The following is a 13953-nucleotide window of genomic DNA, read 5'->3' on the forward strand; positions in this document are numbered from 1 at the left end:
CCTAACACACCTAACACACCAACACACCTAACACCCCTAACACCCCTAACACACCAACACACCTAACACACCTAACACACCTAACACACCTAACACCCCTAACACACCTAACACACCTCCTGCCTGCCTGCAGCTGGTTTCCTACTGCTGGTCAGACCGTAGACACCAAAGCAGGTTGATGCATCAGTAAGACTCTGCCTGTTCTGTAGACTCCAGGCTTCTGGCCTTCTCTAGAAGTATTCCGCTCACTACCACAGAGAATTAAGTTGTTTTTCTTTTTAAATCAAACCTACAGAGGCTCATAATCCACCAGGCAACTTCACAGCACATACACAACTGCGTAATCCTCCTGAAGTTGCATAACCCTCCAGCTGTCCTCATGAGAGGGATTTCGGTCTGTGCCTGGCAGGTTTTGCAAGAAGGACATGTTCTGTAGAGTCTGCAGGTAATGATGTGTGTGATATTGGGGACGTTTCTTAAAACTAATCAGCTTTTAATCTCTGTCCTTTTCTTCTGTAAAACCTGCCTTCCATGTAGTTGTTTGCTCACAAATACAGATGCACAAAATAAGGAACAGATGTCAGCTCTTCTGATTCTAAAAGTGACTCCAGTTAAATATTTTAACAAGAGCCAAATATTCTTCTAAATCTTCTCTCTTAGAACAAGTCTTCTATAGGTATGTCACTTTTCCTATGTCAATTTGCAGTAGTGGAATTAATAATTTAGTGAGATGGCAATCATGGGACTTCTCATATACATGTACAGTGCTACAATGTATGCAGGATCTTGTTAGTTTTCAGGCATGTAGCCATTTTCCAATAATGTTAAATCCCAAACTCTATTCTATTTCACAGAGTTTAAACAAAAGCAAGCACTTCCATAGATCTTCTCCATAGTTTATTTTAGTTCAGGGAACTCACAGATCACTCAGGCACTGCCACTGGTACCAGCTCTTTTCTCATCCCCAGAGCCATAATATTTATGATTGCCAAATACTTTCAGACTGCTGACTTTCTATTTTAACAAGAAATTACTCCAACCATAAATAATCCTGATTATGAAGCATGCTATATCAAAAGCAAAGTGGAAATGTAACTGTAGCACAAACCATACACTATTCTGACTTTGCCCACATGGAATAAGAATCTCTTCCCAGAGAATTTCAAATAGCAGCTCCATGATTCCTTTGTCTCTTCACTCTGTGTCATCACTTAAACATTACTTCTGTGTTTTACTTACATAATGTCTATCTGTTGCTGGACATACACAGATAGGAAATAGGAGCAATTCTGATCTTGAGGGAAAAACAGCTGGTTCTTGGTATATTCAAGAAATCTACAGTGTTTCCTCCTCTAATTGGTGTAATATCACAGTTAGTAGCAGCCATGTTCCGTGACAGAGAAGAGAAGAACAAATGCTCCTTATGCCAGATCAAGTATTTCCAGAACAGGATCTTTTCCAAGCCTCCTAAGATAAGAGATGCTTCGCTCTTTTCCAAGCTTGTTTAGAAATGTCCCTGCTCCAGTATTACAGCTGTTATGCTTCCTGACAATGTCCTACCCAGCTTTGTTTTAAATCTAATTTTAGGACAGGCATTGGTGTGTTGCAGTGTAAGAATGAAGCTTCTCTCAAACCTGAAATTCTCCTATTTGTAGATGGACATTGCAAGCAGGAGGGAAAAAGGAAAATAACCTTCAAGACAAAGACCAAATCTGATGGCAACTAAAAAGTGGGCAATATCAGTCAATTAACAGTTCCCTCAGACTGAAGTGCCACCTGAGCTATTTGTGACCACAGCTACTGCATGAACTGATATCTATATTCCTCTGACCTGAGGAGGCTAAGCCAAAAAACTCTCCAACTCTGAAGCCACTAAGTAACTAGATCAGGATTTTGCAGTACAGCCTCTTACAACTGTCTTATAATTATGAGAAAATCGTGGAAGAGAGGATTAATGTACAGATTTCCTGAAGAATCTGCCATTAACGTGTGCTGTGAATTAAGAGCCACGATTATATGTAATTATTAAAATCACTGTAATGCCAAGCAGATTCAAACAGGACAGATCATACCGTGCTAAATCCTATTATGTGCAGTAAATGACTTGCTGTTTTGTAAAGATCTTACTGTTTACATGAATGAGATATGAAAAACCTGGTGAGGAAGGCACAGACAGGGAGTAAGGATCTAACTTGCCTTCTATCATACTGCAGGTCAATTGAAAAATCGAAAATAGAACCCAAGTCTCAGTGGATCATGTAGTTGTTACCTCAGAACATAACTAATCATCACCGTTACAAAGCTGCATTACAGTTGAATAAAGAGTTGTTCATTATTAGAGGGGCTGGTAATTCGGTCCATCAGGACAGCGAAAGAACAATCAGTGCTAAACATCTGCATTCAGTGCTCTTAGATACTTTTCACATTAGATGTTGATCAAACAGTGTTTTAATGATGCAAGAAATGAAGAAGGAAAAGTGTACACTTCGTATACTATATACTTCTACACTGAGAAATGCAAATAAAATATTGATTCCTGTTCCAAGGTCAACCGTGTTCATGTCTTCACTCTAATAGGGCTAATTATGAAAGTTGGTCCCTGCTGTTACAATCATTAAACACTGCTTAGATAAACTGCCACTTATGTCATAGCCGAAAGAAACTTACTTTGCTTTCAGAATCACATTTATCTCAGAATATCCTGATGTTACCATTTTATGTATGATGCTCCCACATTTTACACGGGTTTCTCATCAAAACAGTAGAGCAGTTTCGCCTCACAGATCTGCAGTCCAAAACTACAGGCACTCATTTTACATTAACCTGACCTGATATTTTCAGGCAAAGGTTATCTGCTCCTCAGTGCCACCCCCATCTCATTCAATGGGCTTCTGAAGCTACAAATTCACTCTTCTTCCTAGGAACTCTTCTTAGCTGTTCTCTTTGGCTTTCATTCCCTATACAACACTTTAAAATGTTTAAACTGAGGGATGAGAGAGATTATTACTGTGGCCAACCTGCAGCTATTGAGACCTCTTCCACATGCACCACGTGGCTCCTGGGAACATCACAACAACAGCAGCAATAGGAGGCTGGATAATACTAATGAAAAAAAATGCATATTTTAAAAATGTGATATCAAGGGAAATTAAAATTGAGCTGCAAGTTTAGCAGTCAATTTGGTTTTGAATGCCGGATTGTTTGGAGGCTCTTTTCACTCTGCAAGCTGACCTCGCACCTGCCTGGCTTTTCTCTGTACACAGTTGCAGCTACTGAGACAAAGGCGCAGCGTACTGAGAGCAACAGTCTATGATGTGCTCTGCTCTCCAAAGGAACCGGAGGAAAATGTTGTTTTTTTTTAAATTAAGACAGAGGAGCAGACATTTCCGACGGAGACACAGCAGATGGCTGCCAGAAAATGGTAAAGAATTCAGGAAGATGAAGGGCAAAGCAGCCTGTGGGCTTTGGAAAAGAGGCAGGAACCCAAGACCAAATACAGTGCTCTGTATATGTGGGGCAGAAAGGTTTGGAGTGGCAGAAGTGTGTAGGAGTCTCCCTCCATGCACTTTTGCTGCCATCTCTCTGGTCCTGCTGCAGGAAGCTTCGCACTGCAAATCCGATTCTAAACACAAGAGCTGCACGTCAGCAAGAATTCAGCATTCCACGTATGACGAGGAAATGTGCCTCTAAGTGCTCTGTTCTGGCCGATTTGGCCTTTTTTCAATGAAACTGTAACTGGAGCTGTATTTCCTGGGAAAGGTGGCCTTTTTCTGGGGCAACAGCTCTTCAAATACTTTTCTTAATATTGAAAACAGTTAGCATTGGAAGGGCTCAGACAATTCCACAGGAAATCCATCTAGCCGTGGAGCTCAAGAAACATTTTATTAGGGGTACTAACAACCTTTATAATAATAATAGGGAAAGGCAGTGTTTCCGTCAGTTTATGTTAGGAGGTGTTGATACAGATGCTTTCTTTTTGCAATATATGTTATTGTAATGATCACATTTCAGGAGGGCGGAGCAGGAATTTCTTTTGTAACCATCTAAAATGAAATTTTGAGATATGCCTTATCCAAGCACTTTTAGCTTCTCATTTTAAATTGTTCTGTGATTGCTTATCTGAAGCCTCAAAATAAAACGCCGTCAGATGCATGGGATAGCATGTAAGAGTTCTGAAGTGTTTTTTTTGTCACGGTTGGGGTTCAGTGTATCGTTATTAAAATGCCTCTCCATTCTGGAGACATTCTGGCTCTGATTTCTAGGCGTTGGTAGCATCTACAAAGGAAGGCAGGTCCTGAGCAGAGTTCAGCTCCTGTTTCAGAGACTTGGCAGAATGTTCCTATTTTCTGAAGAGCTCAGCACCCAGATGCTCTCATTCTCCTCCAAGGCAATGGCAAACTGCTTTGCAGTCCCATTTAAGTAAAAATACCCATTCAAAAGATTTGATTGCATGGAAAGCAATTGTTTCCTCCCTGATCCATTTGAAAATGTAAGGTGATTATCTCAAAATTAAGAATAAGTGCTATGAATGCAAAGTACAAAATTCAGTGGCTCTATGAGCTGCTTATTAAAAAGGCCCCAGCTTAGCACCCACCAATGCAGAGGGCTGTTGCAGGACGGAAAGCTCACCCTTATGATAATGAGTAGTATGAGGTTTCACAATCTTCTGCAAGGTCTCATCAGTATTCACAATTCTAATTAAGGTAATTTGGTACTTCTCTTTGGAGTATACACAAATAAAACGGCTGTAGCAAGTGAAGAAAATAAATCACCTCATGTGGACACCCATACATCTTCTGTGCACACCTTGGTAGTTGATGGTTACGCCCAGCCAGCCCTCTGCAGGTAGCTCACACCTACAGCATGATCCCCTTCCAGGGCAGCTCAGTGGCACATCTGCTTTTGCATATCAACTAGAGAAAGTTGTTGTTTAGCTCAAGGAAAGGGGGCACTCAGCTGGGGGGTGAGAACAGCCACGCTCACCACACAGTTGTGGCACTGAATGGCACTGAACCAAACAGCCATTAAGTCTCTGTATTGGCTATGCTGCAATATTTACAGAAATATTTATTCATAGGGTCTTACTGCTTGTTGGAAAACTACTGATGCAATAATTATTCTACTATGAAGGTTGTTAGATAACATGTATAATGCAGCACAGGCCACATTACAATCACAAGTCCTGTGTTCCTCATTAAAAGCAGCATTTTACTTTCCTCACGTTTTCTCACCTCCAGGGGTCTGCTCCAGGCCTTCACAACATTACTGTAAAGATGGTTTATGTTTCTATACTAGGACGAACGAGAAGAATTAGTGAAAAACATGCATGCATCCTTGAGATTTTTAGGTGCAACTTCTTTCTGCACTACAGCATTTCCTTTTAATCAGCAGCCCTGTTCTATTGCAGGCTGGTGAGCAAGAGCACGAGACACAGTTCTACCAGCTTCACAGAGCACTGCACACAAAACTTCCACAAAGTCAGGCTGCTCCCACCTCCCACTGCTGCACAGGCTGGATCTGGAGTCTTGTTTTCATTGGCATCTCTGTTAATTCTACAGAGCAATCAAAGTAATTTGTTTCAACTGTTTTCTTCCAAAACAACTCGAATTCACTGCCACACCTCCAACAAAAAAACAAATTGTTAACAAATGACTGAAGTCTAAGTCACAATTAGAGCAACAGTTGTGAAGAGGAAATCATGATAATACAAACACAGCCCTATCCAGTTCTCGCTGGGGTAAGTCATTCCTGCAGGGATGTAGAATTATAATCCAAATGCACGCGATGGCTTTTTGTTGTTGGCCATTGATCTCTCACAAGCTGAGAAGAATTACTGCAGAGTAGTGTTGCTGATGTTTATTAGAAGCAATGCCCTCTAACAGCTGGAGTACAGGCTGTGGTATAATCCCTTTCCTGAGGAGATCTCCCTTAACTTCACAAGCTTCTCCTGTTCAGTTTAAAGCACGTACGACATGCAGTGGTTTCTTATCCTCATAGCAGTATTCTGGTTACTGGTGAGCACTTCCCAGCAGCTGGCATGATACACTTGTGGTGAAAGATTTTGAAACAGATACGCTGGTGTTTCAAACACCTGTGTGCACTTGCTTCTCAAAAGATGTCTTTGGCCTCATCCACACTGAGGCACAGCCAAGCATCAAACAAAAAGTCTGTAAACAGACACACTGCCTTTCTGACATTACCAGATTAGCTGCCATTCTGCTCACCTACAGAACAGATGTTCAGCTTCCTAGTCACCTAAAATCATCCTCCGTAATTTACATCTAGCTGCCTGTATTTAAAACATTATGCATGGACAGGGCAATGAACAGATTCAGACAGTTCGCAACACACAAAACACTGCTGATGTATTCAGTGATATTCAACAAGGGACAAAACCAAATGTTAATGCAATTGATTCTGAAAACACATTGAAAGTTCTAGCTGCAAATGACTTTCATTGCAAAATGAAATACCTTGCAAGGCTCAAGTGTCCTAGAAAATGTCTTTTTTCAAGTGTTTGACTTGACTAGAAAGCAACCATGACAATTTTCTACTGGACAAATGCATTTTTACCATATAGGGAATTAGTCTACATAAAAATTGTGAGAATGTTCATTGTGCTCATTCTTATAAAACATTTCATAAATATAGCCTAGCTGTAATGTGATCAATTTGAATTAATTTGTGGATTTTTAATCTGGGATCAAAGATCTGCATAGTAACTTTTTAATGCCAGTTCACATGGAAGCAACACCTTACAGTTGCAGTCAAACATACGAAACTTTAATCACATTTGCAAGAGATTCTTCTTCAATCAGTTTCAATACCCCACTCTTCCTTTACACTCTTTTATCTCCACTTGCAATCCTTCATCTCCCCCATTCACTTGAAACGAAGGCATTTCTAAGAAATAAACACATAAGCAGCCCAAACATCTATGGACAAAAAATTAGAGCCAAAATGCTCTGTTTTGCTTTCAAGACTTTCTTGACACCAATGCAGCCTTGTTCCACTGGAAATACTGTGTTTCCCATGGCTTCCTGTACTTGAGTTTTGCTTAGTTCCTATCTTTCAGCCTTCTTTTCCTTTGAGTTAGCTATCATCATTACCTGTTCACCTAAACCCTAGGGTTTGTATTTCCTGGGCTGAAACTAGAAGCTGATCCTAGAACACCATGGGCATCTAACGTAGGCTATACAAAGGCTTCAGAAATGCCCGCTCAGATCTGTACCTCTTTCTGCAGAAGTTACCCTGTCTTGACTCTGAATCACGTCTGCTGGCTGTCTTCAAATTTCTTTCACATTCTACACGTCTGCTGTTGAGCTGGCCAGAACTGAATTCATTATTTTCTCCAGATATATTAGTTTGCACTTCTCCAGCTCAAATCACATTTTGTTTCCTGCACATATTTCTGAGCTCTTTAGATCCCTTTTTATTATTTATCCTCGCTCACTTGGTTTGCAACACCTGTCAGTTTGGAGTATGATTACATCATTAAAACGCGGGGCAGCCGCAGGGCAGGCGATGCCACACGGTGCCTGGGAAGGCTCCAAGAAGCTCTGGGGCTCAAACTTTTGGAAATCTATGCATTGCAAAGAAAAAGGATCAGGAACAGGTATAGCTGAACTGGGGCTCAGAACAACTGCCAGAAGACAAAGAGCAAAGAGTGCATTTTCAGAGGGACACAGAGTGTCCATTGCAGGCAAAATGATGGATTTTACCTGGCTATGAGGTATCTGAAGCCTCCCCACTACCTCAGGAACGCTGCCAGATGTTGTTGGTGCATGCACACACCCATAGGTGTGCCTCTGCATCCTCTCACTGCCTCCTCTTTGGGCAGCACTGAACCACCAGGCAGCTCCTTGAGGTCATGATTCCAGAACATTTTTCCTTTCCAGTGGCTGATCTGTGTGGCACTGAGACATTTCAGAACTTAGGCTTGAAAAATGGAGCTGCCTGCAAGTTGGTACTGATATTCAGAATCCACGTGCTATTTAATTTTGAAATGGAAGCACAGGGATTAGAAGTTTGGAAGACAGCATTCACACTGAGTACAGACATTAATTCACTTTCTGAATTTTCAACTTCTATCTGGAGCCTGACGTTCCATTTCTCCATGACATTTTACACAGAATTAACTATTCTCCTCATGCCTTATTATTTCCCATGGTGGATCCCAGTGTGATTAAATTATAATACTGATAGCTCCCTGCAGGGAGCACTACGCATGGGACTAACTGGGTACTTTATCTACCTGGCTGCATAAGCAGCAGCCCACCTGGCAGTGCAGTGAGTGTGCTTACCTTGGAGAAAATCAGACAGTTTAAAACGTGCACATTAGATTTCTCTAAAGAGAAGCAGCTTTTCAGTGAATTCACAATAGCACCTTGAGCTAATAGCTCTCCAAAAATTCTCATCTGTCCATTTCGTTCAGAATACAGCAGGGCTGGTTTTGTGTCATTTTTTGTGAATTTTACTAATCCGAACAGGAATATAAACTAGTGAGTGAGTCTTCAGTCAGTTGTAATTTTGTCTACCATTTCCTCTGTAATAAAGCCTTAGATTTATAAAAAGCAGGAATTTTTTGGTGAGTAATGGCTGTCAGGAGCTCTTTTCAGATCCGTGTAATTATGATGGACAACCTGCACCCTGCCCTTTCACAGCCCTGCAATAAGCAGACAGGGTTCCACCCATATCCTGCACACAGGCTGCAATTATGGTCTGAGTAAATAAGTCAAAGATGTTGATCCACTGACAACAATGAGCTTAGAATCAGGCTATTAAAGAATGGAGGAGTATGTGGAAAATGTCCCCTTTCATGTCAAAATAGAGGAAATTATACCATTCCCTTAACAGCAGGGTGCTCATTCAAAAACGTATCTTTTAAGGAACATAGAAAAAAAGTTCTAGGAGTTCATGTCTTTCTTTTTTTTCAGAGTTTGGATAACAGCTTTAATAAATAAATATCTAAATATATAAATAAATATGACTGATCACTTAATTGAATTACCTATCCCAATTACAGTACTGTACGTGCTCTGGCATACTTAAAGATAGTGAATAGAGCTCATATCCTAAAATAATGCATCTGTAATAAATGTATGTATTTGCATTCAACACTAAACATCTCTGCTGTATTCTAAGGGGTGTCCCTGAGTATTTTCATATCTTTTGTGTTCTGCCACAGACTTTCCCCCTGACCTTAGGTGAGGCCCTCAGAGCAAGGTTGCAATGGGCATCTGCATATCTGTCTCCAGTAGATTTTAACTGAGTAACTTTGAAAATCTACCCATTGAGCTCCAGTCTATCATTTTCCATTTGCAAAACGTACGCAGGGCTACTTCCTGTCTCACATTTTACCCACAAAAGCTTCTAGGTGCAGTTCTCTGATAAAATAATAAGAAAGAGAGAATACAGACTATGACAAAACATTCAACTACTCAAAAATATTCTCTAAACGGATTATGATTCTAACACATTATTTATAAGTTTTGAGGATAATATTCTGATTCCCTACTGCTGAATAATTGAAGTTTCTTCACAAATATTTGGTGTCTCCACCCGAAAGGAAAACAGCTATCAGTAAAGCAGTCGAGTAAAGTGATATACTATTGTTTCTCTTCCCAAAATAGAGTGCAAATATTTGCAATTCAAATGTCTGCTTATGTAAATTTGAAATCTACTTTCAAAGATCTGCCAGCTAATCTAACTTGGAGGATAAGCCTTACACTGAGATTCTCCCACAGTCAGGGCAACTCTTCCAGCAGCAGCGCTGCAGACCTTCTCCCACTCTCCAACCCCACACATCCTCTATCTGCCAGGCACACGTGTGTGCAGGGAGCAGAACTGAACCCATCTCTGCAGCTTCCATCAGAACAACTTCTCCAAATGGTGTTGCCAGATGGCCTGCAAAGGTTGTACACAGCATTGCACAGAACCACATCACACAGAGATATTCCTGATAGGCTCCCCACGCTGTGGCTCAGGGCTGCGCAGTTTCAGTGGCCAAAGAAGAAAACTCTGAAGGTTTCCATTAATGTTTGTCTATGCCACTTTGTTTCACTTTCTTGACACCTTGCCAAAGAAAGCTGACACAAGCCAGATTTGCTCTTGCTGTACTTTGTAACAGGCAGATGACTGGTGGGAATGTCGCTCCGCTGGGTTTTCACCTGGAAGAATGTGGCACAGTGCCTCCAGTGAAGTGACTTGCTACTAGCTTTAATTGGCACACACCTCCTTGTGCATCATTCTGTGCCCATAGGCATGCCTTGGCTGAATCCAGTGGAATATATTTTACATGTATTAGCACTTCCAGCATACTGAACTCTTGCAGTACATATGCTGGGCACCTCTCCAGGTATGTATGACCTCATAACATTTCATGAATTTTGGACATCAGCCTATTTTGCACTTGTTCCTAGCATACAGAAATGGAAACTTTGAGAAACAGTATCTATCATATCATATTTAGAAATAAACCAAGAGGATCACAGAAACTGTGATAATGAATGGAGCTTGAAATCAAGAATGATTTCTTTATTCACAAATTTGTCATCAACCCTTGAACAAGTTAAAAAAGCTCCCAGAAATTGTTTTTAAAGTAGTTTAGCAAGCCACTGCATTATGTTGAGCAGTACCTTGCCCTTTGAATAGTCCTATTGATTTCAGTTCAGAATAAGGTTGGCAGGATGGGGGCTTAGCAACTGCAGATGGGCAGCAGTTCCTTAATTTATATTCACTTGGCCATGTTTTAGAATATTGGTTTGTTTTTTTCCAAAGGAGATTCTATCTCTCAATATAAATCTCATCAGCACTTCCAACCTGGACATCCCTTCTGGATATTTCCCACCGACTTCTGCTGGAAGAGGTTGGTGCCATTTAACCAATGGCAAAAGTTCACTGGTTTCCACGCAGCAGGGTTTTGCCTTAATTCTTTGGGTATTATTGTCTAATATTGTCATCCTTGGCATATTTCACTCTATCTCTGCCCCAGATTTAAATTAATAAAATACTTCATTCTAATAAAACTCTACAGTACAGAACGTAGCATGTTTCCAGGCCATATTTCTTCTTTTCCAAGTTTAACATGTTGGCAGTGCAATTCTCACTCCCATTTCTGTTTTAATCCCAAATCCATTGCTGCTATGATCCCTGCGTTAATGATTCCCTATTATATGGTCAGTTTTGTCTCCAGTGTTGTAAACTTAACACTAGATTTAGAAGTGTATTCATCCTTGTCATCAGATGCACATCCGCATTTAGAAACAATTCTAAATCAGTTTCAGTGTCACAGCCTTGATTTCCAGTAATAATTACATAGTACAGTGTGTACCCCTTACATAGTACTGTATTTTCTCTGTTGGCACAAATACTGCCTCGGGTCATTTCACCACAGCAGTGGCTTACAGCAGGCACCTTACCCCACGCTGCATCACCATTCTCAGTGGACAATTCTCAATTTAGTGAGCAGGACCAGAACTCCTGTGGAATGAATCGTTACCAGGTTGTGCGAGGTACCAAGCAGACTCTTACTTTACACAGATCAGCTTCACAGGGCATAAAGAGGACAGCTGGGTTCAGATGGATTTGTTGGAGCTCAGTGCTTCCTAATGTTTTCCTTGCAGTCCGGTTAGAGATGAACATTCATCCAGTTTGTTCCTGGCTACAGGAAGTCGCCGCTATCTCAGATAACACGTTTCGACTGTTTAAAAGAGCTTTTATCCCATCGCAATAATCACTGTTTTTATTTTAGTTTCTTCTCACCTATTTCAGATTTCACTCTAGTATTAATGTATCTCAGCCAGAGAAATGTATTTAATGAGAGCAGCTATTGGACTGTAATGCAAATTAAAAAGCCTCTTTATTATGCCCATAAAAAGTCTTCAATTTTATTATATTTGTGTAGAGTGACAGTGACTTTTACCATCTTATGTAAAACCTTAATCAAGTCTGAGTGTAAAATGAGGTCAGACAGATTTTTACTCTCCCTCTTTTTTCCCTTTCTTTTTCTGACCAGAGTAGCCCTGATAGATAGAGAATACTGATTTAGCTGTTACCTTTCCTTTTATTTTATTGAAAGATCTCTGCAGGGATAAACACGCTCTTCTGGAGCTTTTTTTTTTTTTAATTAAAAGTGAATAATAAAGCAGAATGATCTGATAATGATATGGACACAAATTCACGCTCCTCTGAAATTTATATGAAGTTACATAATGGTGGAGTTTTATGAAGCCCAGCATATTCTTCCATCTTTCTGTTTTCATTCTGCATCACTGCCACTTCTCCTTTCAACTACTTTTTTTTCCTCCTCCTTTACCCCCAGGAGTATCAGAAATTTTCTTTGTTACTGTTGTGAAAATACATATAGTAGCAATAATCGTAGTACAAGGAAAGGCTACTCCTGTGCTGAGCAAACACAGAATGAAGTCCCAGAAGATTTCAGTGTGGAAGCAGGCACAAGGTGAGAGCGTGTGGGCAAGTGAACATCATGAAGTATTTGAGTATATCTGTAAGCAGTATGCTTCTCGTTCTGTTGGGTTTTATTCACCTTCTTAACAGGGATGTAGTACAAATAGTTGGCGTGGGGAAATAGGTGCTAGATAGTATGAGGTAAGGATAAAAGGAAGAAGAATGAATAGCACAGCCAAAGCTCATCAGCTGGCCCTCATTTCCCCTGAAGATACAGCAAGGCTGAAAAGGAACTCTGAAAGATTTGAGAGAGAAGATGGCAGATGTAACAGCATGGCTTTGCTTTTTTATAGTAAGATTTCCCCACAAAAAAAAAAAAAAAAAAAGCCAACCATAAAGGTTATGAGAGAACGTGCAGTGTTCTCTAACACAGCATCCTCTGGCTTTTCCACGCTGTGTAGAACTTTGTCTGCATAGTTATAGTGAGCTGGCTAACTATGGAACAGGTATCAGACCCCAGGTACTGCCATGTATCTCCTTTCTGCAGACATTCTGTTTTAGAATAAAGGATCTAAAGGATTATTCTGGAACAGAGCATTCCCAAAGGACAGCAGAGATATACTGGCATCATTATAGAGGAATAATTACATCCTGTAAACATGACCTATGTTTTACCCCACCTTATGTCAAGGCAGTCAAAGGCGCTGCAGAAACATTCAGGTGCTCAGCTGCCAAGCAGTTATGCTCCTCATCTCTGCAGTTCTGGGTTCTTCAGGAAGGCCTTTGCTGCTGCAGTCAAGAACTACACCCTCTGCAAACCCAGTGAAAAGAAACGATGCTCGATGCTTGTAGCAGGAATGTGTCAGCTGGAACTCTCAGACTATGCACAGAATAGGATGGGACAAAAAGATGGAAGGGAAACAATAAAAAGCAGAAAAAAAATGAGAGAACTGCTTCAAAGATGCTCCAGCTGGCTTCTGCAAAGTTGTTATTTATTTATTTTTTAAATCCGAATCACTGCAGCTTAGCGGGAGCCTCTCTGCCTGACACTGAAGTGTGAGAAGAACTCTGTTTCTCTTACAGGAATAGCCTTCAGTTTGTAAGTGGTCAGCTCTGGCCTTTAGGGTCAAGATGCCATTTGGCAGTTTGCTTCCTCTGTTTCACTTTTATCATCCTTAATTCCGCTGAAGTAAAACACGCAATGGAGAAAACTACCACAGTCAGGACAGCCAAATCATGAAACAACACCTTTTACTCCTCCCTCAGTGCAAAGAGAACACTGTGCAGACTGAGTCCCAAATCAGAGAGCCCTAAATTCTATAAATCTTCCCCAAAGGAATTAGAAGTGACAAAAGTATTATGTAAGTCAGCTGATATATGTGCTCCTGTGGTTAGGGATCAGCCTATTTGGGTCCGAAGCAAAAATAACCACATATCTCTCCAAGGAGTTGTCAGTGCCTGCTTTCTCTTTCGTATTAGCTTTCTTCTAGATTAATTTGCAGAAAAGATCACAGTCAACTAGATGGCACATACTGAATACTGCCT

The sequence above is a fragment of the Lagopus leucura genome, unplaced genomic scaffold, assembly GCF_019238085.1.
Source record: "Lagopus leucura isolate 7727_CA_CO unplaced genomic scaffold, USGS_WTPT01 Super-Scaffold_100030, whole genome shotgun sequence".
NCBI lineage: Eukaryota > Metazoa > Chordata > Aves > Galliformes > Phasianidae > Lagopus > Lagopus leucura.